Source organism: Macrobrachium nipponense, chromosome 7 (genome assembly GCF_015104395.2).
Source record: "Macrobrachium nipponense isolate FS-2020 chromosome 7, ASM1510439v2, whole genome shotgun sequence".
In the NCBI taxonomy this organism is placed as follows: Eukaryota; Metazoa; Arthropoda; class Malacostraca; order Decapoda; family Palaemonidae; genus Macrobrachium; species Macrobrachium nipponense.
Window position 1 is genome coordinate 28,262,700 of NC_061109.1, and position 24,525 is coordinate 28,287,224.

The 24,525-nt window shown below is 44.0% G+C and overlaps 1 long non-coding RNA gene across 3 annotated transcripts in view; it reads left to right on the plus strand.

Annotated features, from left to right (window-relative positions):
• Positions 1-24,525, plus strand: part of LOC135217793 (uncharacterized) — a 37,020-nt gene that overhangs the window by 10,374 nt on the left and 2,121 nt on the right. The window contains exons 1-3 of one of the 3 annotated variants that reach the window (XR_010315199.1): positions 10,817-12,282; positions 19,635-19,902; positions 24,056-24,184. This is a non-coding gene — a long non-coding RNA (uncharacterized LOC135217793). Of the gene's footprint in view, positions 1-10,816; positions 12,283-19,634; positions 19,903-24,055; positions 24,185-24,525 lie in introns of those variants that run through there. The other 2 variants (XR_010315198.1, XR_010315197.1) reach the window with 2 other exon arrangements.

Here is a 24,525-nt window from a genome sequence, read left to right on the forward strand (position 1 = left end):
CTGTAGGAAAATTTCTGACCAACTTCAAATGGATAGGAAAGTGATCACTACCATGCAGATATTCGTCAACAAACCAGTTAAAATCCAAAGCTATGTCTGGGGAACATATACTCAAATCAATAGCTGAATACGAATTAAAATGTATGTTATGGTATGTCATCATACCATCATTAAGAAGTACAATATTATTATTAATAATAATTTCCTCTATCAATTTTCCACCATTATCTATAGAGTCACCTCCCCACAGTGGATTGTGTGCATTAAAATCTCCTAGAAGCATGAATGGTGATGGTAATTGATTTAACAATTACTAAATGTCAGCCACTGAAAATGCAGATCTAGGAGGAAGGTAAATGGAACAGACAGTAATCTGCTTGTCTAAAATTATGTTTAGTGCAAGTGACTGTAAATTTGTAGTAAGGGGTACTTGAGAGTATTCCAAAGATTTATTCACAATAATAGCAGCTCCCCCATGTGCACGGTCACCGGCAGGAGGGACTGAGGAGAAAATCTCACAGTTAACCCCAGGATTAAAAAACTCTGGGCCTAATTTGGTTTCTTGCAGACATACTATACCAGGATTTCTCTCTCTCAACAAGACTTTTAGCTCTTCTGCACGTGTACGCAGCCCTTTACAGTTCCATTGCAGGATATCAAAAGACGCCATTATGAAGAGAGATTTTTAGTTGGCTGACCAAATGAAGAATATGAAGCTCTTGAAAGAGAGGGCTTACCTGATGGAGATTTGGTCATGGTATTCTTTCTTGGTGGTCTATTCAGCCTCTCAGAGGAGGAAGACTTTTCTGATGGCATAATTTTACATTTGCCTTTCCTTACTTGGGCAGGTGACAATGGAGGAGATGTGGAATGGGTATGTGATCTTTTATTACCTGTAATTTCACATTCCATATTTGCATGATGTACCTCTGCCACATGAGGTACTGAGGTCTGCAATCTTTCTTGTGGAAGATTCCTTAAATCTGGGAGTGAGATTGCCTGGGATGCCTCCAGAGATGAGGCTAGGGAGGCTTCTGAAGAAGCCTGAAAGACCCCTCAAGAGGGGGTTTGAGAAGCCCCCACAGAGGAGGCCTCTGGAGATTGAACAATTTCAAGCTCTGAATCAGGAAGTTGTTTTGTTCGAGGGATGGAGCTCCTTTCCTTAGGCTGAGGAGCTACATTGCTCATAGAAGGACGAGATTCTTTCTTTAGTGGTGGTTGTTTGCTGAGAGAACTAGAATTTTTATATTTTTGTTTCACCACATCACTATATTTAGTTGTCCTAGCTAATAGTTTCTTTGCATAGCCTACACTTATGTACTCTGCATGGGATTTAAGCAAAGCTTCCTGTTCGTCCTTATACGATTCACAATTTCTATCTCTGGGACTATATTCCTTCTTACAGTTAATACAATTTAACTGTCTTGAACACTCACCCGAGATGGGTGACCATAACCAAAGCAGTTGAAACACTGGAGTGGCCGGGGTTTAAAGGGACGTATATTAATTATTTCCTTTTCTACTTCAATCGAATTTGGCAAGTCTTCATCACAAAACGCAAAAACAATCATAGACGACCTAGGTACTTTAAAAACTTTCCAAACATTGGGAGGATACATATCAAGGATTTCCTCCTCTGAAAATTCATATAAGTCCTGGTGGAAGATGACGACTTTAGCATAGCTAAAATTGTAGAGAGGCTTTACTTCTTTGATAATTCCTTCTGGGGTAATCCTCCAGTTGGATATTATGGCTGCCTGTTCCACTGATTCTGCATGCACCAAAAGGCTGTTTTGCCCAAAGCGTGTAATTTTTGAATTACTAATGCCTCCTATTTGACGATGCAAGTATCTCCTGAATAGTGTTATGTTACCCCGCTTTTCTTTAACTGATACTACCAGCCATTTTGCAGGCTTGGGGGTTTTTGCCATCGATGTTTTAATTGTTTTGTTGTCTGTGTTTTTGGGGAATATACCTTTAGGTTAGAAGGAGGCCTTTTTATTAAAGCACATGAGATATTCTTCCTAGACTCCCTATATTCAGAGTATGCAACCAAAGCCTCTTTATAATCTGAAAAAGTTATCCAAACCTGCCAGGACTGTAAAGTATCTGCCAATTTAATTCCTATTTTCTTAATAGCTCCATATTTGCTATATTCTTCATTTATTATTTCGTACCTCATATCTAATGGAAGAGACTCAATGAATCAAGTAGATTTATCTTCCCCAGTCTCAATACTTGAGGAAATAAATTGTTCCAGAGTTACCACCAATTTTTCTGCATTTTCAGCAGATGCCTCATGTCTCAAAGTCGATCCAAGTTCATCAATATTTGGGGGATTTTTAGTTTCCAAGATGGGTGCAGAGGTCTTCATCTGTGCCAAAACAGTATCATCAGGGGCCCAGGGGTACTAAAATCTTTATTCCTACAACTCATAAAGATCGAATAGAGAGAGAGAAAAAAAAATAAAAAATAAATAAACCTGAAAACCTTAAAAAGATATCATCAGCCTTTCATGGAGTTTATTCTCCACTAATGGCACAAGTGAGAAACTGACTCCCACATGTCCACTTTCCTACCCTACCCCACAGGGGATGGTACAACATAATTAGAGTGGCCCAAGTGTAAGCCAGACCTGCTTGATAGGACTGAGAGTATTACAAGAATACAATCATCCCCACCCTAATTACATTATGGGCAAACCGGATAGAATGCCGAGAGTCCTAAACCCAGAACCAGACCCTCATGGAATCCGTGGTCTAGTCTTGCAGAATAGTTCCGCCTGATTAAACTCAGGTCCAAACATTATCGGGCAGTTGATGGTCCCACCACAGTTCCCACTATTTAGCTTCGGATATAAACCCATTCCCAGCTATGATATCTTTTCCCATTTGTCAGGTCCAACAAATTTTACAAAAAGTGGAAAGTTCCATAAAATTTATGCCAAATATATATATATATATATATATATATATATATATAACAATATACGGGACTCTTTGGTTTGAACCCGGGAACTAATTCCTGGGGTTCAAGAGCCCCCTCACCACATCAAGGTGATCTCATATCGAGGGGGATCAGATTTAATAGCATACCCTAATCCAAGGTGGTACCACTCAAACATTTAATTTGCTCAGTCAACAATGTTAGTTTCCATGGTATCTCCCTAACAGACTAAGTGCAACATCGAAATTTGCCGCAGTCACACTCAAGGCTCACATAATCCTGAGTGGTTTCTCCTCCAAAGAACCGAGAAGATGTGCAAAATTTGTAATGATATCGAAGTCTATGCGGTTGTGCTAGTGCACATCGAATAACTCAGTGCACTTAGCAAATTCACTCTTTTCTCCCCTGAATACTGGCAATGGGAGTTCTTTCAATTTGGGTAGGCGAGTTGGTGGCTGCATTGTGCTAGTAAGAGCCCCGACTCTATTAACCCTTAATGGATGGGGTAATAAATTGATATGTAGCACCCCTGGCAGGCAAAACTTTGAGGCCATCCAATTTAAAAAAAAAAAAAACACTTCAATGGAAAGAGGAAGATATGCAAATGCACATAATGTAAGAAAAAGAATTCTAAAAATTTTCTCTACCATGAGAAGTTGAAAATGAATATTTACAAAACCTTGAGGGGGGACTTTTACAAGACAGTCATAATTGTTATGAAGCTATACATGATTTTTCTAATAAGTAAATTTATTTTAGTTTGTATAAGAATAGCTCACACCATATCAAAACAGACAAGAAATAAAATTAGTAACAAATTCTGATCATATTTGTTGTATAATATTTATGTAAATTTACCGAGAACAAAGATGTAATCACTTTTTCGGATTTATACATGTTTATTCTAATATTTCTTAGTACTTTTATTTGAAAAATTACATTTAACTCTCTCATGAGTGGCCCAGTGGATTTTAGCCAGTCTAAAAGTTGCCATTAGTGAATTTGTGGGCTATAGAAGTAATGGCACCTCTTTCCTGCCTGATTCCCCCAAATCGATGGTGCATGGTATTGTTACTCGCCATGAGTCAATCCGACGTCCACCCAAAACCCTGTTATTGGTGCTCATGTGAGCATATCCTTCTATTAAGGGTTACAAAGCAAGGTAATGGCCGGACTAGCATCATCAAGGGTCTGTCTCAAGCGAATCTCAACTTGAGTCTCGATCTTAGCAGTAGAAGTGAGATACAGCATACACAGCTGTTGCTCATCCGCCTGAATCATAGAGGAGAATATGCAGGACATTGACGTATCATTACAATAGCAGATTTGGAATGAAGAATGATTTTTACTGAATTACACGAAGAAACTGATTTTCACTTTGGACAGGAAATTAATGTTGGGGATGTTAATTACACTTAAGAAGATGAACAAGTCTAAGGGATGTGAAAAGTGCTACTTTACAAATTACATTGAAGAGGAAAACAGCTTTTAATTGTCTCCCCCCGGAATCACATCCCCACTTCCCTCTGATCAATCTCATCACATGGTTAAAAAGGGCTCCCCTTATGCGGGACCCGAAATGTACCCTGTCTGATGTCCGGCCTAGCCTATAGGCCACTGGGTTTATAGGCAAGTGTCTTACTCTGTATCTGCTTCGTTTCGAACAATACCCCTTAATACGTGTGTTTAGGCCTGTTACTTTGCCACTGTACAGTGAACCCCCATATTCACGGGAGATGCATACCAGACACCCCCGGAGTATGGCTAGAATCTGCAAATACTTGGAACCCCCTCTAAAAATGCTTTTAAATAACTACCTATCTTGAAAGTTCAAGTACCAAATGAATACTTCAAGTATCATCCTTCATCAAATCTACCTTACTATATTGATCTATGAAATAATGATATTAATATCATTTCAAAGTCATCTTAAACATTTTACCATTAGAAATATAAACATACAACCAGTAACAGAGAGAGAGAGAGAGAGAGAGAGAGAGAGAGAGAGAGAGAGAATAACTCCTTATGATATATCAAAAGATTGAAATGAACCTCTATAGGAAACCCTTCTGCCCCTCCCATATGTATATCTTTTCCAGAGGAAGTGAGAGGGCTGAACTAAGCATCTATTTGTATATCAATCAATCCTTTGTCAGAGAGAGAGAGAGAGAGAGAGAGAGAGAGAGAGAGAGAGAGAGAGAGATAAAAAAGGACGAAATAAAAACGTGATGATCAGGTGTTGGCAACAATTTGGACTCGCAGTCACTTTCTGTTAAGTAATGTGACATTTCTGACAGGCCGCCCAAACTCACAATCAACCATATATTCAAATACAGAAAGATCCCACCGGGAAAAGCTGGAAATAATTAAACAGCAGTCGGGTGGCGAGATGGGGGACACGTTCTCACTTGACGGCGACTAAAAGCAAATTGGAATGTTGGTTGGGTTGGGATGGGACTCTCAGCTATCAGATTGTAGTTAACTGCTTAACCACCTTGTTTAAAAGTTCAACAGCTGATTTCCAGCCTTCGCTGAAAGTAATTCCGAATGTAAAGGACCAAGGGTTTGGGTAACGTGTAGGAACAACATAATATTTACCATAAACATGCATAAATTTTGTGATTATAGTATATTATTATTATTTAGTCTTACTAATATTTAAAAATTAGTGCTTATTATGTATTAGGTAAATCATTTCTTTATCATACAAAAATATCATTTAATCTTATTAAACTTAATACAGTATTAGTCAGCATTAATATTTGAAAACTACTGTGCATTTCAGGGCCGTGTCTAAATAGATTTTCATCGATAAAATCAAATTTTGGAAATAGCTATTTGAAACCATAGCCTAATTGGCAAATATATGCAGTAGTGTCTAATGTGGATAATTAAGGCACTTATCAGACTAAATTAAACAAATGTAAGGGGAAACTTAGCTAAATTTAGTAGGCACCCAGAGAGAGGCTAGTTGTGATGTAAACTATGACATCAGACGTAATAGCAGGGTTCCCAGTAGTGTGAATCACAAATATTTAACACTCTTTTAGAATGAGTATCAAAGGAAAAGCTATATATATATATATATATATATATATATATATATATATATATATATATATATATATATATGGCAATATCACTATTTTCATTTTACAGTTTTATGTTGACTATAGGAATACATAGCATTTATAACACTATTTCTATTTGCCTTTTTACTATCAGCTATAAAAAACTTTTGGAATTGGTGAAATACAATCATATTGAGACGAAAATATGATAATTTAGAGGGGGTTGGTACGATATTTTGTCATAATGTACCTGGTAACCTTACATAATAGTAAACACTACCAACAACAGGGCGAGGGCAGCTGATCGTCATTGGTCAAAGCCAGGGTATACATGACTGCTGCTTCACCTATAACAAGCACATAAAATTGTCCTTATGGCTTCCAGACTGCTTTCGTGTTGCGTGTCTTTTGCAGTATATATGTAACAAAGAAAGAATCCTATGTGTCATATGCTCATTATTAACGGATAAGTGGTTAATAAGGCGATATACAAACACCAAACGATTTAAACAAGAGGACAAAAGTGGCCTTTATAGGGATTATACTAGTAGGATGCGTGTGAAAAAGAGACATATACAAATATTTTGTTTATATCATGGTATTCTAACTTTTCAGATCAAGAATAGACAATGGCCGAATTTGCTTGACTAATAAACTGTCATTTATTAGCTGCAACGATCATTTTTAACAACTTGCCTATGCTACTGACCTCCTAACACACACACACACACACATACATAAAATATATATTTATATATATTATAAATTTCATTTATGTATTATGTGTTTATACATTTATGTCTGTATCATATCTGTCTATATATGTGTATTTATAAGGCATATGTATTTATATATGTTCTATCACCCTCTTCCCAGGAACCCCGCCAGGCCCAACCCGCCCGTACCGGAACATGAGGCAGACATCCCCTACCCATCCTGGGACCCGCGGCTGGCCCGGCCTGCCCATCCCGGGCTCATGGCGGACATCGCCCCACCCCCCCCCTTTCTTGGGACCTTCAGGCCCAGCCCGCCCATCCGGGGACATGAAGAAGACATTGCCTGCCCGTCCCGGGACATGTAGCAGATATCGCCCACCCGTCCTGGGACCCGCAACGGGCACGGCCCACACGTACCGGGAAACGTGGCGGACATCACCTGCCCATCCCAAGACCAGCGGTGGGCCTGGCCCACAGGCCCCAGGACCCCTGGTATGCCATCCAAACCATCCTGGGACACACAGCAGGCCCGGGCTGCCCGTCCAAGGACACGTGGCAGACATCGTCCGCCCATCCCAGGATGAGAGGCGGGCCCGGCAAGCCTGTCGCGGGACACATGGCAGACATCACCTGCCCGTCCCGGGACCCCCAGCAGGTCCGCCCGTCCTGGGAAGCGCAGCAAACCCAGCCCGCCCGTCCCGGGACATATGGCGGACATCGCACGCCTGCCCCAGGACCTGCAGCAGGCCCGGCCTGCCCGGGCCCGGCCCGCCTATCACGGGACATGTGGCAGACATCACTCGCCCGTCCCGTGACCCAAGGCTTGCCCGGCCGGCCCGTCCCAGGACACGTGTCGGACATCGCCTGCCCGTCTTGGGACCCGACAGCGTGCTGAGCCCGCCTGTCACGGGACCTGCGGCAGCCCTGGCCCACCCGTTCCGGTACTCGTTGCGGATATCACATGCCTGTCACAGGACCCGCGTCAGGCCCGGGCCGCCCGTCATGACACGCGTGGCGGACATTGCCTGCCTGTCCCGGGACCCGAGGCAGGTCCGGCCTGCCCGTCCCGGGACACGTGGCAGATATCACCTGCCCCGTATTGGGACCCGTGGCGGGCCCGGAGCGCTCGCCCATCCCAGGACACATGGCGGACATCGCCTGCCCATCCTGGGACAAGTGGCAGACCTCGCCCACCCATCCCGGGACCTGCGGCGGGCCCGGCCTGCCTGGCCTGGGACACGTGGCGGACATCGCCCGCCCGTTCCAGGACAGTAGCGCACATCGCCCTCCTGTCCCAGGACCCGCGGAAGGCCCGGCCAGTCCGTCCCAGAACACTTGGCGGACATTGCCCCACCCATCCCAGTCCCAGGGCGGGCCCCAGCCCTCCCAACCCGTTCCTGGAGCCCAGCATCGCCGATCCAGGAAACACGTGGCGGACATTCCACATCGCCCATTTCCGTATTCCCCGGGACCAGCGGCGGGCCCGGCCAGTCCGTCCCAGAACGCTTGGCGGACATTGCCCACCCATCCCAGGACCCCCGGTGGGCCCAGCCCTCCCGTCCTGGGACCCCTAGCATGCCCGTCCAGGGACATGTGGCGGACATCACCCGACTGTCTTGGGACCCCTGGAATGCCTGGCCTGCATGTCATGGGACCCTCGGCAGCCCCGGCCTGCCCGTCCCGGGACATGTGGCGGACATCGCCTTCCCGTCCCAGGACCCGCGGCAGGCCCGGCACGCCTGTTCCAGGACATGTGGCGGACATTGCCCGCCTTGTACTGGGACCCTGCACCAGGCCCGGCATGCTCGCCCCATACTGGGACCCTGTGGCAGGCCGGCATGCCTGTCCCAGGACACGTGGCAGACATCGCCTGCCCATCACGGGACCTGCGGCAGGCTTGGCCCGCTCATCCCGGAACAAATGGCAGACATCGCCTGCCCATCCTGGGACCCACAGTGGGCCTGGCCCACCCATCCCGGGACACAAGACAGATATCGCCCGCACGTCCCGGGACACATGGCGGACATCGCCCCCCGTCCCAGGACATGTGGCAGACCTAGCCCACCCGTCCCGGGACCTGCTGCAGGCCCGGCCTGCCCATCCTGGGACGTGGCGAACATCGCCCACCCGTTGCGGGACCTGTGGCGGGCCCATCCCGGAGCACGTGGTGGACATCGCCTGCCCATCCCGGGACAAGTGGCAGACATCGCCCGCCCGTCCTGGGACCCGCGGCAGGTCCCGCCCACCCATCCCGGGACACGTGGCGGACATCGCCCGCCCGTCCCGGGACACATGGCAGACCTCGCCCACCCGCCCTGGGATCCGCTGCCGGGCCTGGCACGCCCGTCCCGGGACGTGTGGCGGACATCACCCGCCCGTTGCGGGACCTGCGGCGGGCCTGGCCCGCCTGTCCCGGGACACGTGGCAGACATCACCCGCCCGTCCCGGGACATGTGGCAGACATCGTCCTCCCATCCCAGGACAAATGGCAGACAACGCCTGCCCGTCCCGGGACCTGCGGCAGGCCTTGCCCGCCCATCCTGGGACACATGGCGGACATCGCCCGCCCGTCCTGGGATACGTGGCGGACATCGCCCGCCCGTCCCGGGACAAGTGGCAGACATCACCCGTCCATCCCGGGGCCCACGGCAGGCCCGGCCCGCCCGTCCTGGGACACATGGCGGACATCACCCGCCCATCCTGGGACCTGCGGTGGGCCCAGCCCATCCTGGGACCTGCGGTGGGCCCAGCCCACCCGTCCCAGGACACGTGGCGGACATCGCCCGCCCGTCCCAGGACAGTAGCGCACATTGCCCTCCTGTCCCGGGACCCGCGGCGGGCCCGGCCAGTCCGTCCCAGAACACTTGGCGGACATTGCCCACCCATCCCAGGACCCCCGGCAGGCCCAGCCCACCCATCCTGGGACCCCTGGCATGCCCGTCCAGGGACACGTGGCAGATATCACCCCCCTGTCTTGGGACCTCTGGAATGCCTGGCCTGCATGTCATGGGACCCTCGGCAGCCCCGGCCTGCCCGTCCCGGGACCAGCGGTAGGCCCGGCACGCCTGTTTTGGGACATGTGGCAGACATCGCCCGCCCCGTACTGGGACCCTGCAACATGCCTGGCATGCCCGCCCCATACTGGGACCCTGCGGCAGGCCTGGCATGCCTGTCCCAGTACACATGGCGGACATCGCCTGCCCATCACGGGACCTGTGGCAGGCTTGGCCAGCTCATCCCGGAACAAATGGCAGACATCGCTAGCCCATCCTGGGACCCACAGTGGGCCTGGCCCGCCCGTCCCGGGACACAAGACAGATATCGCCCGCCCGTCCCGGGACACATGGCGGACATCGGCCCCCGTCCCGGGACATGTGGCAGACCTCGCCCACCCGTCCCGGGACCTGCTGCGGGCCCGGCCCGCCCATCCTGGGACATGTGGTGGACATCTCCTGCCCATCCTGGGACACGTGGCAGACCTCGCCCACCTGCCCTGGGATCAGCTGCCGGGCCTGGCACGTCCGTCCTGGGACATGTGGCGGACATCACCCGCCCGCTGCGGGACCTGCGGCGGGCCTGGCCCGCCTGTCCCAGGACACATGGCAGACATCACCCTCCTGTCCCAGGACAAATGGCAGACAACGCCCTCCCGTCCCAGGACCTGCGGCAGGCCCAGCCCACCTGTCCTGGGACCTGCGGCAGGACCGGCCCGTCCATCCCAGGATATGTGGCGGACATCGCCTGCTCATCCCGGGACAAGTGGCAGACATCACCTGTCCATCCCGGGACCCACGGTAGGCCCGGCCCGGGACACATGACGGACATCACCCGCCCATCCTGGGACCTGCGGCGGGCCCAGCCCACCCGTCCCAGGACACGTGGCGGACATCGCCCTCCCGTCCCAGGACCCGTGGCAGGCCCAGCCCGCCAATCCCAGGACATGTAGCGCACATAGCCCTCCTGTCCAAGGACCCGCGGCAGGCCTGGCCCACCTGTCTTGGGACATGTGGCAGACATCACTCGCCCGTCCCGGGACCTGCGGCGAGCCTGGCCAGTCCGTCCCAGAACACTTGGCGGACCTTTCCCGCCTGTTCCGGGACCCATGGCGGGCCTCGCCCGATAGTCCCTGCAGAGAGCTATACCTATACTATTCCTTAGAACTGGAATATGCCACTGAATCCTCTCAATTCTCCTGGGGCTTCTCTGAATCCTTCAGTTCTTTTCCTGGCAGTCTGCAATTCCTATTGAATCCTACGCTTCTTCTTCTGGCACCTCCACGAATCCTACTCAATTCCCTCAACTCTCCAGGGGCACCTCCACAAATGCCCTCATTTTCTTCACCGTTTCTATGATCCTCCCCTTTCCTTTCCCTTCCAGGAATCAATAAAACTAAGAAAACATTTTAACATATTTATTTCTGTTCTAGTTCAATTTCCTTCAAGGATTAATAAAGCAAACTTATTACAAAATAAACATCAAAGTTTCCATACAACAAAATTTTCTCATCTGATCCATCTTCTCATCTGATCCAACACGCCATTCCTTGAAGATGGACAGATGCTTCTGCAGTTTCCAGTTGTCCTCCTCTAGGCGTCTTTATTTCTCATAGATGTTCTTCAGGTCGCACACCAATTTATCCTTCGCTCCTCGCAGCTGTCAAACCTCATCTTCCAGCTAGTCGTTCCGTTCGCCCTGGACACAAGCCTTCCTCTCCAGCGACTCCATCCGACGATTTCCTTTCTCTAGAAAGCAATGCCAGCTCGTTCCTCTTGAGTTTCGCCGCCTCAACTTCACACTGTAGTACACACTTTTCCTTCCAGAGGTGTTCCACTTCCCTCTGCAGGCACTGGAACCTCAACTCGAGGTTTTTCCTCTCGGATTCCCACTTTTAGATCGCGTCTTTTTGTTCCTGAATGAGCCTCGCCATCCACTCCGCTTATGCCATCTTTAGCTGCAGGTCTTTCTCCTTCTGTCATAGGAGTTTCTCGAGTCTCTCAAGCAGGTAGTTTGCCTCTGCCAACTGTGCAATCACATCCTTTATCCTCTCACATAGGGCATCGTTTCTCTACCCGATTTCCTTCGTGTTGTCCTTCAGTTGCTGATTTTCTTCTACCATCTTGAGGATCTTGTTTTCCAGCTGGCGTTTCTCCTTCTTCTCTTTTCCGTTCCAGCTTCAAGCGAGGGGGGGCCTTGTCTTGCCAGGCTTGCTGTAGCAACACCTCTTGAGTGATATGGTTGGCACAAGTGCGTTCTTCCCTTCCGCCCGCCTTCTGCGTCTCTTCATAGTAGTCGAGCCTCTGTTGCAGCTGAAGAATTGTCCTGTCCAAGTTCATCCACTGCTCTCTCTGTCACTGGATGGCGTCTCGCAAGGCCGCAATTCTCTCGTCCAGTTCCTTTTCCTTGGCCTGTTCAGCTCCATCATCATGAGTCAGGAGAGAAATTTCACCAGCGAATAGGCAGCCACAGCAAACAAGATGACTGATCTTCCGTATTTCGAACATCTGGACAACAACGCCCCAACACCCAACAACAGCTGCTGCCAAGCCCAGGTAAGGCCACATTCTCTTCAAACTGATATCCATATCTAAAGTATCCAGTTCATATATACTCTCCTCTTTCTCTCTCGATTTTTCGTTGATTTTCTTTATTACACGAGAGATATTTTGATTTATCAAAATATAGCAGGAATGATTCTGAAAGATTTTTAATTGTCTTGTCTCTTGGTGATATAAATTACTGAAATCTCTCTCCCTCTCTCTCTCAAGTTTGTAAGAACATTAGGGATTTTTTGCAGTCCGTATCTTTTTTTGTCTGCTCTCTCTTTTTCTCTCTCCCCCCGTACGGTTTTTTTTTTACCTCATCCATGGCAATAAATTCGGGGATTTTCCTTTATTTACCCTTTTGTCTAATGAATTCTCTCTCACGCTCTCTCTCATCTTGTCCCTAAGGTCTGGAATTCTTCATTTGTTCCTTTATTTAGTTTTAAGGTTTTGCATTCGATACAAGTTGAGAGAGAAGAGAGAGAGAGAGAGATTTTATATATAAATAAATATATATATATATATATAGTATATATATATATATATATATATATATATATATATATATATATATATATATATAAACCATTCTCGAGGGCTTATAAAGAACTTCCCAAGAATATCTGAACATCTCACATGACGCCATAGAATGTCAACAGTCAGTTCCTCTCAAATTGAGAAGAGCGTCTCCTCCCCTCAACATCCCCCAAAAAGTTCGTTGTTTGTTAGCGTCACCTACATTGGCACCCATTGGTCAATAGACCTAAGGAGAGGTGGCAGAGCCAATCAGGTCCTAGAGGGAAAATATCGCGGGGTTTGTGGGCTATTGGAGGAAGGAGAAGGAATGCCAAGATGCCCCTTTTAATGCTCGTGATGCAAAACAAACTGGTCTTTCATTACCTTCACCGTCAATCTGGGAGATTACTCCTCCTATCGCAATACCACTTGCGTCTGTGGTCACTAAAAAAGGGCGATCGAACCTCGGATAAGCCAAGAATTCGTCGCTCATTAGGGTATCTTTTAATTTCTGACAAGCTTCTTCCTCTTTCTCACCCCATTGGAAATCAGGTTGCTTTCTTAATGCGTCTAACGGTCTCGCTATCTGTCCGAAGTTCCTAATGAACTTCCAATAGTAACCTGCAAGTCCGAAGAAGCTGGCTACATCTTTCGCATGTTTTGGTCGTGGAAATTCTTTAATTGCTACAACTTTATTGGCACAAGGCTTAAGGCCTTCAGAACTTACTAGGTGCCCCAAAAATTCTACTTCGACCTGGAAAAACTTACATTTTTCTAAATCTATCTTCATCCCATGACGCCTTAATGCTTCCAAAACTTGTATCAGGTTACCTTTATGCTCCTCTACAGTAGTACCAACTACAATGATATCATCTAAATATACAAAAACTCCAATGCTAATTATAGAGGCTAAAACGCGTATCACTACTCGTGAAAAATGAGCTGGAACATATTTAACCTGAAGGGAAGGAAATTATATTCATATAGCCGATTATTTGCTATAAAGGCCGTTTTCTCTTTACTTTCACCATTAAGGCAAGCCTTGAGATCCAATGTGGCAAAAAACTTACTCTCCTTTACTTTAAGCAAAAGCACCTCGATCGAGGGCAATGGATTGGCATTATCCTTGGTAATGGCATTAGCTTCTGTACTATTAACTAAAATTATCATTATTTCATTTTTATTTATTTATTAATTTTTTTTTTTATTATGATATTTTTTTTTTTCTTTACCTAACCCGGGGCATTGACCAGTAATCTTAAATGGACCTGTATCATTAGTACTTGAAAAGAATAACAATCTGGTTTAACTACTAGAATCTCAAAGAGGTCAACACCCAGGTAACTACTAATAATAACAATAAATTTAACCTCTAAAGGGTCCACAATAATACAAAGTGTAAAAAGTCCGTGTATAATTTTGAAGACTTTACAGAAAGCTTTCGAACCCACGGAAGGGTTCGAAAGCTTTCTGTAAAGTCTTCAAAATTATACACGGACTTTTTACACTTTGTATTATTGTGGACCCTTTAGAACTTGAATTATACTCTCGTGATAGAGAGTTTTTCCCTAATAAATTTAACATTAAACACTATTGGTGGTGTTCTCTGACAACCACTTTGGCTATTGAGGAGAGGCTCTAGGGGGGACGGGTTTGGTCTCCTACCCTCAAGGTGGAGGACTTGAAAACCGGCAATAAAAATGAACAAAATAAAAGAAAATTCATCTACAGTTTCCACAAAACATTAAGCAAGCAATATCAGTGAACTGGTTACTATTCATTAACTCTAATAAGTACAATTCGTAATTAAATTACTCAAACTGCAATCACAGATAAATCACAAAAGGGTTCAGTTACCACAAATCTGATTAAAAAAAAGAAATCGGCATATCACTAGTTGATTGTTTATGTTATTCCTGATGAAACAAAATTTCTCAGACAAATTACTTGAATAACTTAAAAATTCAAATCAAAAGAACACACTCTAATTGCACATAACAGACAATTAACTAATCACAAAGCCTTTTGATAATATAATATTTACCAAAAAAAAAATGTTTAGGCTACAGTGAATAAAAACAAAACAAACAAACAAAATTTTTTCAATGCGGGTTGCCCAAATTTTCACACCCAGACTGTTTAAATTCTTCACAAAGACCCTCACTGACAATTATTCACACTGGTCCGTAACCACTCTCCTCGTCTCCCTTGTCGCCAAGGAAGGATCCCAACTGACCCTCCTTCCTCTCTCCACGTCGCCTTCCCCTTCCTCTTGAGGGAAGAGGAGGAGTGTCTTGCTACACTCCCTTGCTGTCGTCAGCCGCCATCCGACGGCTGTCAGCTTCCCTTACTCTACGATCATTCTAACTTCTAACAGCTTGGTCTATGCCAGACGAAGCTTACAGCTCACACTCCCCCATCCATCCTGAAGGTGAATACCATCTCCTCAACGGCTAGAGGGGCTAGGGGAACGAGGAAAGTGCCCATCTCCTTCCGACCCATTCCCGCTCTTGAGGGGGGTGTGCTGTCCTGCAGGGGGAGTCCCCTACTCCGACAGTCTCACTCTGCTATTCTTCGGGGGGGAGAACTGGTATCCCTCCCGCTGCCCAACAGGATTTCCCCTGTTCTCTTGGGCGCACAGAGCTGACTCCAGGCACTCTTCTTTCCCCTTGGCGGGAAAGAATTTTGGCTGGCGTGCATTGCCGTCCGCCATCTTTGATATCTGTTGGCCGTTTTATGCACAGCACGTGTGTGCATGTATTCGCCCGTTTCACGATGTCTCGCGCTTGGTATTGCAATATCGTACGCCGACTTTCTTTGCTATCTACCGCTCGTTATTTTGACATTAGTTACGTGAAGGCAAGCTCAATTGTGCTTTAACCTATCACTTCAACGTCGGCCCTTTCGTGTTATTGTTTCATATGACTGCTCCATCACGTATTTTCCGATCATAAAGACACTGAACAATTAGTCACCGAATCCGCACTTCGCAGCGTACCCCACACCTGACACCAAAATTATGCCCCCGACCTGGGTCGCGTGGGTCTCTTAAGTTACTGTGGGTCGTGCAGAAATCAAACACTCAGTGATTAATTTAACACAAGTCTTATATTTTAATGAATTTACACAAGGGCCCGAGTGAAATTGAACTTTATATCTATAGTACTGGCGAGGTTGAGACCAAGCAGGGAAAACCGGCAAAGGGCGACGAGGGGGAAGTACGTCTTCCCCATCTCTTGACCGACGGCTAACTCCCCTCGAAAAAGGAGCATCTTGGCATTCCCTCTCCTTCCTCCCCACAAACCCCCCGATATTTTCCCTCTAGGACCTGATTGGCTCTGCCACCTCTCCTTAGGTCTATTGACCAATGGGTGCCAATGTAGGTGACGCTAACAAATAACGAACTTTTTGGGGGATGTTGGGGGGAGTAGACGCTCTTCTCAATTTGAGAGAAACTGACCGTTGACATTTTATGGCGTCATGTGAGATGGTTCAGATATTCTTGGAAGTTCCTTTATAAGCCTCTAGAATGGTTTATATATTATATATATCTATATATATATATATATTATATATATTATGTATATATATATAATATATAATAATATTAATATAATATATATATATATATGATATAATGAACCAAAGACCAGTCACATTTTAGACATGCTGTCTACGAACAAGGAACGCCAAAGTACACAGATGAATCAAAAGTACTAAAGCAGAACTGCGCACACATGAAAGGGACTATTGAGACCCACCACTCATGGCAATAGTGACAGCCCTTGCGAAAGCATACTGTGATTGCACAAGTGTGTGCACGTGTGTAATATACGTGATGTTGCAACATTACTGAGAGAGAGAGAGAGAGAGAGAGAGAGAGAGAGAGAGAGAGAGAGAGAGAGAGAGAAATGGCGACAGTTGTTAATGATGATGTTTTTCAGGATTACAAACAGTGGCTGGGTAGTTTTTCTTCTTTTTTTGACACGTATTCAGGAACCTTTTTCTCCTTAAAAGAAACAGTGGTGGCCACAGCTATGAGTGAAAATAGATCAACGTGAAATGACGGTCTACTCCATCTGAACAGACCACGGTACCGACGAAGATATTTACCGCTATCTATACTATGGTGCCTCCACTTGTACGCATTTGAATTGAAATTTATTCTTGTCAATCGAAATGTGCGTGGTGTGATGGGGTGAACAGCAGTTTTCTAAACGTGTGTGTGTGTGTCTCCATGAATTGTGTAGACAGCACGCATGGCGGAATGGTTCCACCTGTCTGACCATACCACGACTTGACGTCACAAATAACAGATGAGCCACACATAAATGGCTGCGCCCATGGTGCAATAGAAAACTGGTTGTAAAAAATAAGAAAAAGCTCCTTTCTAAAAAAAAAATTTCACCGGTGTACTTAAATGGAATAATACTACATATGGAACATTTGAAATGCAACCAGAAGTTCACCTTTAAGGTCTGGACCGTGGGGAAATTGTCCATTTGACTTAGAACCGAAGGAGAAAATGTCACTCTACTTATCAATTTACCTATTCCGTCGAAATAACAATAAGCTCCTTGATGACTCAACTGCATCACGGGAAAAATAAATCATAGCTAGTACCGAAATATGCCCAAAAAGGGTAATTGGACATGAGACTATGCAAATCCTAAGCAAGAATACTACATAGGGATTTACTTACACAATTGAAAAACAAATAATAATTATAATAATATCTGTGTTGTCTGGAAACAGGACCGTTCTTTCAAGCATGTTTTTTTTAAAAATAATTAAAAATACGGCAGAATTCACAGAATTGATTTTATATAAAATTCTTTCAATTCTCCTAATGATTTGTCTTCCTGACATGCTGGTATTATAATACCAGCATGCCAGAAAGACAAATCATTAGAGAATTGAAAGAATTTTATATAAAATCAATTCTGTGAATTCTGCCATTATTTTTAATAAAATATAATAATAATAATAATAATAATAATAATAATAATAATAATAATAATAATAATAATAATAATAATAATAATAATAATAATAATAATGGGATGGAAGGGAATATAAAACACCAAGAGATGATGGACACGATCAGGAAAGAATATATGCAGACTCAAGGCAATACTCAAGTCAAAACTCAACGCCGGAAAAATGATAAAAGCCATAAAACACATGACAGTGCCAGTAATCAGATACAGCGCAGGAATAGTGGAATGGACGAAGGCAGAACTCCGCAGCATAGATCAGAAAAAACCAGGAAACATATGACAATACACAAAAGCACTACACCCAAGAGCAAATACGGACAGACTATACATAACACGAAAGGAGGAGGGAGAGGACTACTAAGTATAGCGGACTGCGTCAACATCGAGAACAGAGCACTGGGGCAATATCTGAAAACCAGTGAAGACGAGTGGCTAAAGAGTGCATGGGAATAATGGACTAATAAAAGTAGACGAAGACCCACCCAGAAATATACGAAGACAGGAGAATGACAAACAGAACAGAGGACTGGCACAACAAACCAATGCACGGACAATACATGAGACAGACTAAAGAACTAGCCAGCGATGACACATGGCAATGGCTACGAGGGGAGAGCTAAAGAAGGAAACTGAAGGAATGATAACAGTTGGGTCACAAGATCAGGCCCTAAGAACCAGATATGTTCAAGAACGATAGACGGAAATAACATCTCTCCCATATGTAGGAAGTGCAATACGAAAAATGAAACCATAAACCACATAGCAAGCGAATGCCCGGCACTTGCACAGAACCAGTACAAAAAGAGGCATGATTCAGTGGCAAAAGCCCTCCACTGGAGCCTGTGCAAGAAACATCAGCTACCTTGCAGTAATAAGTTGGTTACGAGCACCAACCTGAGGGAGTGATAGAAAACGTATCACGCAAAGATCCTCTGGGACTATGGTATCAAAGAACGGATAGGGTGATACGTGCAAACAGACCAGTCGTGACGTTGATTGACAAAGTCAGAAAAAGAAAGTATCACTCATTGATGTCGCAATACCATGGGACACCAGAGTTGAAGAGAAAGAGAGGGAAAAAATGGATAAGTATCAAGATCTGAAAATAGAAATAAGAAGGATATGGGATATGCCAGTGGAAATCGTACCCATAATCATAGGAGCACTAGGCACGATCCCAAGATCCCTGAAAAGGAATCTAGAAAAAGAAAACTAGGAGGCTGAAGCTAGCTCCAGGACTCATGCAGAAGTTAGTGTGATCCTAGAAACAGCACACATAGTGAGAAAAGTGATGGACTCCTAAGGAGGCAGGATGCAACCCGGAACCCCACACTATAAATACCACCCAGTCGAATTGGAGGACTGTGATAGAGCAAAAAAAATAAAAATAAAATAATAATAATAATAATAATAATAATAAAAACATTCTTAATACTGAGTTCTATCTATTAAGTAAATGAAGAAACAAACCAAATCGTCAGACTTGATTATAATTCACTTATATCACCAATTTTAACATCAACGTTAAATGAGGATCAAAATTGGGATATGAGTATATATTCGGTCATTTGCCAGAAGAATCTTAACTCGAAAATTGCTATATTTCAGGAGAAGCAATCTAAAGTTGAAATTCTCTATACTTTGTCCATTTATATTTAGATGATTCTTTTACAGAGCTGTTTCTATGACAAATACAGATAAGTTTTTTGCCACAATGTGGAATAAAGAACAGGTTATCTGCTGGTAACAATAGCTCAAAACACATTTTTTTGAGTTGTGTCCCTCTTCTGGCAAATGAGCGATGTTTGTTTGTTTGTATGGTGTTTTTACATTGCATGGAACCAGTGGTTATTCAGCAACAGGACCAACGGCTTTACGTGACTTCCGAACCACGTCGAGAGTGAACTTCTATCACCAGATATACACATCTCTCACTCCTCAATGGAATGGCCGAGAATCGAACCCGCGACCACCGAGGTGGGACGCTAATACCATACCAACCCCGCTGCTGAGGCGCTCAAAAGAGCGATGGTCCGACTGACAGTTCTACATTTTACACGTGGACGTTCAACCTTCTAACAGTCGTGGGGGTGAACTGACAGGTATTACTGTGGTAACTATCCCTTTGATCCAGGTATTATTGTAGTGACTGTCCGGTTTATCCAGTGTTCTGTGGTGACACTCCTTTTTATCCAGGTGTTACTGTGTAGGCTGTCACCTTTAACTAGGTATTAATGTGTTGACTACCCAGGTATTACTATGCTGTCCCTCCCTTTTATCCAGGTATTACTGTGGTGACAGTCCTTTTATCCAGGTATTACTGTGAAGGCTGTCCCTTTTATCCAGGTATTACTGTGAAGGCTGTCACTTTTATCCAGGTATTACTGTGAAGACTGTGCCCCTTTATCCAGGTATTACTGTGAAGACCGTCCCTTTTATCTAGGTATTACTGTGAAGACTGTCTCTTTTATCAAGGTATTACTGTGAAGGCTTTCCCTTTTATCCAGGTATTACTGTGAAGACCGTCCCCTTTATCCAGGTATTACTGTGAAGAATCTTTTATCTAGGTATTACTGTGAAGACCATCCCCTTTATCCACGTATTACTGTGAAGACTCTTTTATCCAGGTATTACTGTGAAGACTCTTTTATCCAGGTATTACTGTGAAAACTGTCTCTTTTATCCAGGTATTACTGTGAAGACTGTCTCTTTTATCCAGGTATTAATGTTTGAAGGACTGTTCTCCTTTTTATCCACGGTATTACTATGTGAAGACTGTCTCTTTTATCCAGGTATTACTGTGAAAGACTGTACTCTTTTATCCAGGTATTACTGTGAAGATCATTCTTTTATCCAGGGTATTACTGTGAAGACTGTCTCTTTTATCCAGGTATTATAACTGTGAAGGCTGTCCCTTTTATCCAGGTATTACTGTGAAGGACTGTCTCTTTTATCCAGGTATTACTGTGAGGCTGCCTCTATTCCAGTTTTATTACTGTGAAGGACCTGTTTTCCTCTTTATCCAGGTATTAACTGTGAGACTGTCTCTCCAGTACCTGTTTGAAAGACTGTCTCTTTTATCCAGGTATTTACTGTGAAGGCTGTCCTTTTATTCCAGGTATTACTGTGAAGACTTTGTCTCTTTACCAGGTAATTACCTGTGAGGCTGTTCCCTTTTTTATCCAGTATTACTGTAAGCCTGGTCTTTTATCCAGGTTATTAACTGTGGAAGAACTCTTTTATCCAGTATACTGTAAAGAAACCTGTCTCTTTTTATCCAGGTAATTCTGTTGAAGACCGGCTCTTTTATCCAGGTATTACTGTGAAGAACTGGTCCCCTTCCGGTTTTATCCAGGTTTACTGTGAAGGACTGTCCCTTTTATCCAGGTTGTATACTGTGAAGACTGTCTATCTTTTATCCAGGTATTACTGTAAGCTGAAGGTACTTTACTTTTATCCAGGTATTACTGTGGGGGGGGGGGGAGACTGTCTCTTTTATCCAGGTATTACTGTGAAGACTGTCGTCTTTTAATCCAGGTATTACTGTGAAGACTGTCTCTTTATATCCAGGTATACTGTTGGAGAATCTGTCCTTTTTAATCCAGGTATTACTGTGAAGACCGGTCTCTTTTATCCAGGTATTAGCTGTGAAGAGCTGTCCCTTTTTATCCATGGTATTACTGTGAAAGACTGTTCTCTTTTTATCCAGGTAGTACTGTGAAGACTGTCTCTTTTATCCAGGTATTCCACTGTGAGAATACTGTCTCTTTTATCCAGGTATTACTGTGAAATACCTCCGTCTCTTTTTATCCAGGTTATTACTGTAAGACTGTCCCCTTATCCAGGTATTCTGTGAAACTGTCTTTTTTAATCCCGGTATTTACTGTGAAGACTGTCTCTTTTATCCATGTATTACTGTGAAGACTGTCCCCTTATCCAGGTATTACTGTGAAGACTGTCCCCTTTTATCCAGGTATTACTGTGAAGACTGTCTCTTTTTATCCAGGTATTACTGTGAAGACTGTCTATCAGGTATTCTGTGAAGACTGTCCCCTTTTTTTATCCATGTAAGACTTGTCTTTTTTTATCCAGGTATTCTGTGAAGACTGTCTCTTTTATCCAGGTAGTTAACTGTGAAGACTGTTCTCTTTTATCCAGGTATTACTGTGAGACTGTCTCAGGTATCCAGTATTACTGTGAAGACTGTCTCTTTTATCCAGGTATTACTGTGAAGACTGTCCCCTTATCCAGGTATTACTGTGAAGACTGTCTTTTTTATCCAGGTATTACTGTGAAGACTGTCTCTTTTATCCAGGTATTACTGTGAAGACTGTCCCCTTTATCCAGGTATTACTGTGAAGACTGTCTCTTTTATCCAGGTATTACTGTGAAGACCGTCCCTTTTATCCAAGTATAACTGTGAAGACTGTCTCTTTTATCCAGGTATTACTGTGCAACAATTAACGGGGAAATTTGCATTTGAACGAATTGAGAAAAAAAAAAAACTTACATCTAGCACGTCGGGCTTGGCCAAAATGCACGTTTCCCCCCCACCCCCTTTTATATGGAAAGCCGGGTATTTGGGTGGGTGAAAAATCATTGACTTACTTCACTTATCAGGGGATCCCACCTAGGATGCCGGGGGAATTCGCTCTCATGAGCGTCCCCCCAACCTACTCTAATTATGGAACTGTGAATTAAAATAACACGGGTGCAACCCAATGCAACCAAGTCAAAGGCACATAAGGCCTTACATAGCCAAACTTTTTTTGCCGCCTCCTGGACTGCAACTTAACCTAACTTTGGGAACTTAACATTAAAAATTATTGGCTGGGAATCTACCCTTACCTAACCTAAACCTTAGGTATCAGGTCTAGCCAGGTCCTTACTCAGCTAGTGCACGCTGCACTTTAATACCCTTCATGAAAGTATCACGGACCATTTAAAACATATCCTTGTATCACTTCCCCACCCCCACCCCAAAAAAGTTTACCCTTTTCAGAATCAAAACCTACAGATACAGGTTGCCATGGCAATGCTAGAATACCTCCTTGTATGCCTATTTTGCTCTTGTATTTTCACCCACCTAAAATACCTATACCAAATTACCAATATCCGCTGTAGTCCACAATAATTTTGGGATATTGCCTATAGGGTTTCAGTAGCCTTACACTGATCATTTGTTCCCGAAACGAATAGGAGGTAAAACTGCGTAGAAAAACGTCAACTGCCATAGTCTAGCTCGCCGCGGAATACTTATATAGATCTACCAATACCTTTTCATTCACAGGGCAACTAATGTCCAGTAAAATATAAATTAATTGATTTCTACCATACCCGTATCCTTCAGTTGTAAAATTGCTGCAGGAACTTAAGCGAAATTACTTGTTCTTGAAGACACTCAACAAACCACCTTGTCACTATTAAATAAAATTACTAACGTTAATAGTTGTAAAACAGGAGTCTCTTTATAATGAAAGTTTGCTTCGTCACTAACGTCGGGCGGACAACACACAAAACGGCCAAAACCGAAAGACTTCTGTTGAAATGCCATAGATGTAAACACATACAAGTGAAGTTTCTATATTGTTATGTGATGAAAAATAATTTACAATAAAATATAAAAAGATAGATTACTTTCTGGAGTGTTATTAAAATGAATTGACGCTGGACTCGTCATTCAGAAATCTCATGTATGCTGTAAAGAAGTGTAACAGGATGTTTTGCCTCGGCCACCGATCGAGTGTTTTACGCGCACACACACAGTTTTCATGTTAAGGTAAAATGAGAAGTCAGTAATTAATAAAACAGGAGATAAATGACAACTTTTTGAACGTTCTGTGAATTATCAGAAAATGCCTATTTCAACTTGAAGTCGAATAATAGTTGTTTTCTACGTTCTGTTTACGTCGTCCTGACTGGATCTCCCAAGGGTGACTATTTCAGAATTTCGTTGTTAAATAATTCCAAAACTACCTTTGGTTTCTAAAACTGAAAACAAAATATAGCATACATACTGCATATAGCTACTGTTACAACCCTGATATAGAGAGACATTACTATTTTTCTACTTTTAATGCTGGCGGGACCCAGTCAAAAAGAGGTAAGCCAGTAAACAAGATCCGAAAAAGGGCAGCCTAAGTCATAAGTTATATCACCTGTAACGGAATGAAGGAACAATAAAGCTCTGAGTACTTTACACGAAGTGTGCATTTAAACCACCTTAAGCCCGCGAAAGTATTAAGTTATGATAATTGTCTTTTTAGGCTTGTATAGCAGCTTCAGGTTAGTTTTCGCAAGAGCGCCGCCAACGACGAAACCCCACTTGAAGAAGACTCATGAAGTTATAATCCAAGAAGAGGAATCCAATGCTGAAGAGTCACTTGATTTGAAATGTATAGTAAACAAGAGTTCTGTTCAACCTTATGTTGTTAGTTGTCAATTGAATCATAACCCATTTTTATTTGAAACAGACACCAGTTCAGCTACTTCCACATTAAAGTATGATGATTTCAAGAAGTTAAATTGTACATTACTAAACTGTAGAACTAAATTGCAGAGTTATAACCAAGTGCCAATTAAAGTATTTGGGAAGGTCAAAGTTTCAAATTTTCAATACAAACAGCAAAATCATTCAGACGCTAAATTCATAATTGTTGGGTCAGACTCCCCAAATAACTTGATTGCTTTTAATTTAATAGATAAGCGCAATATAATTAATGTCCATCCGTTAAAT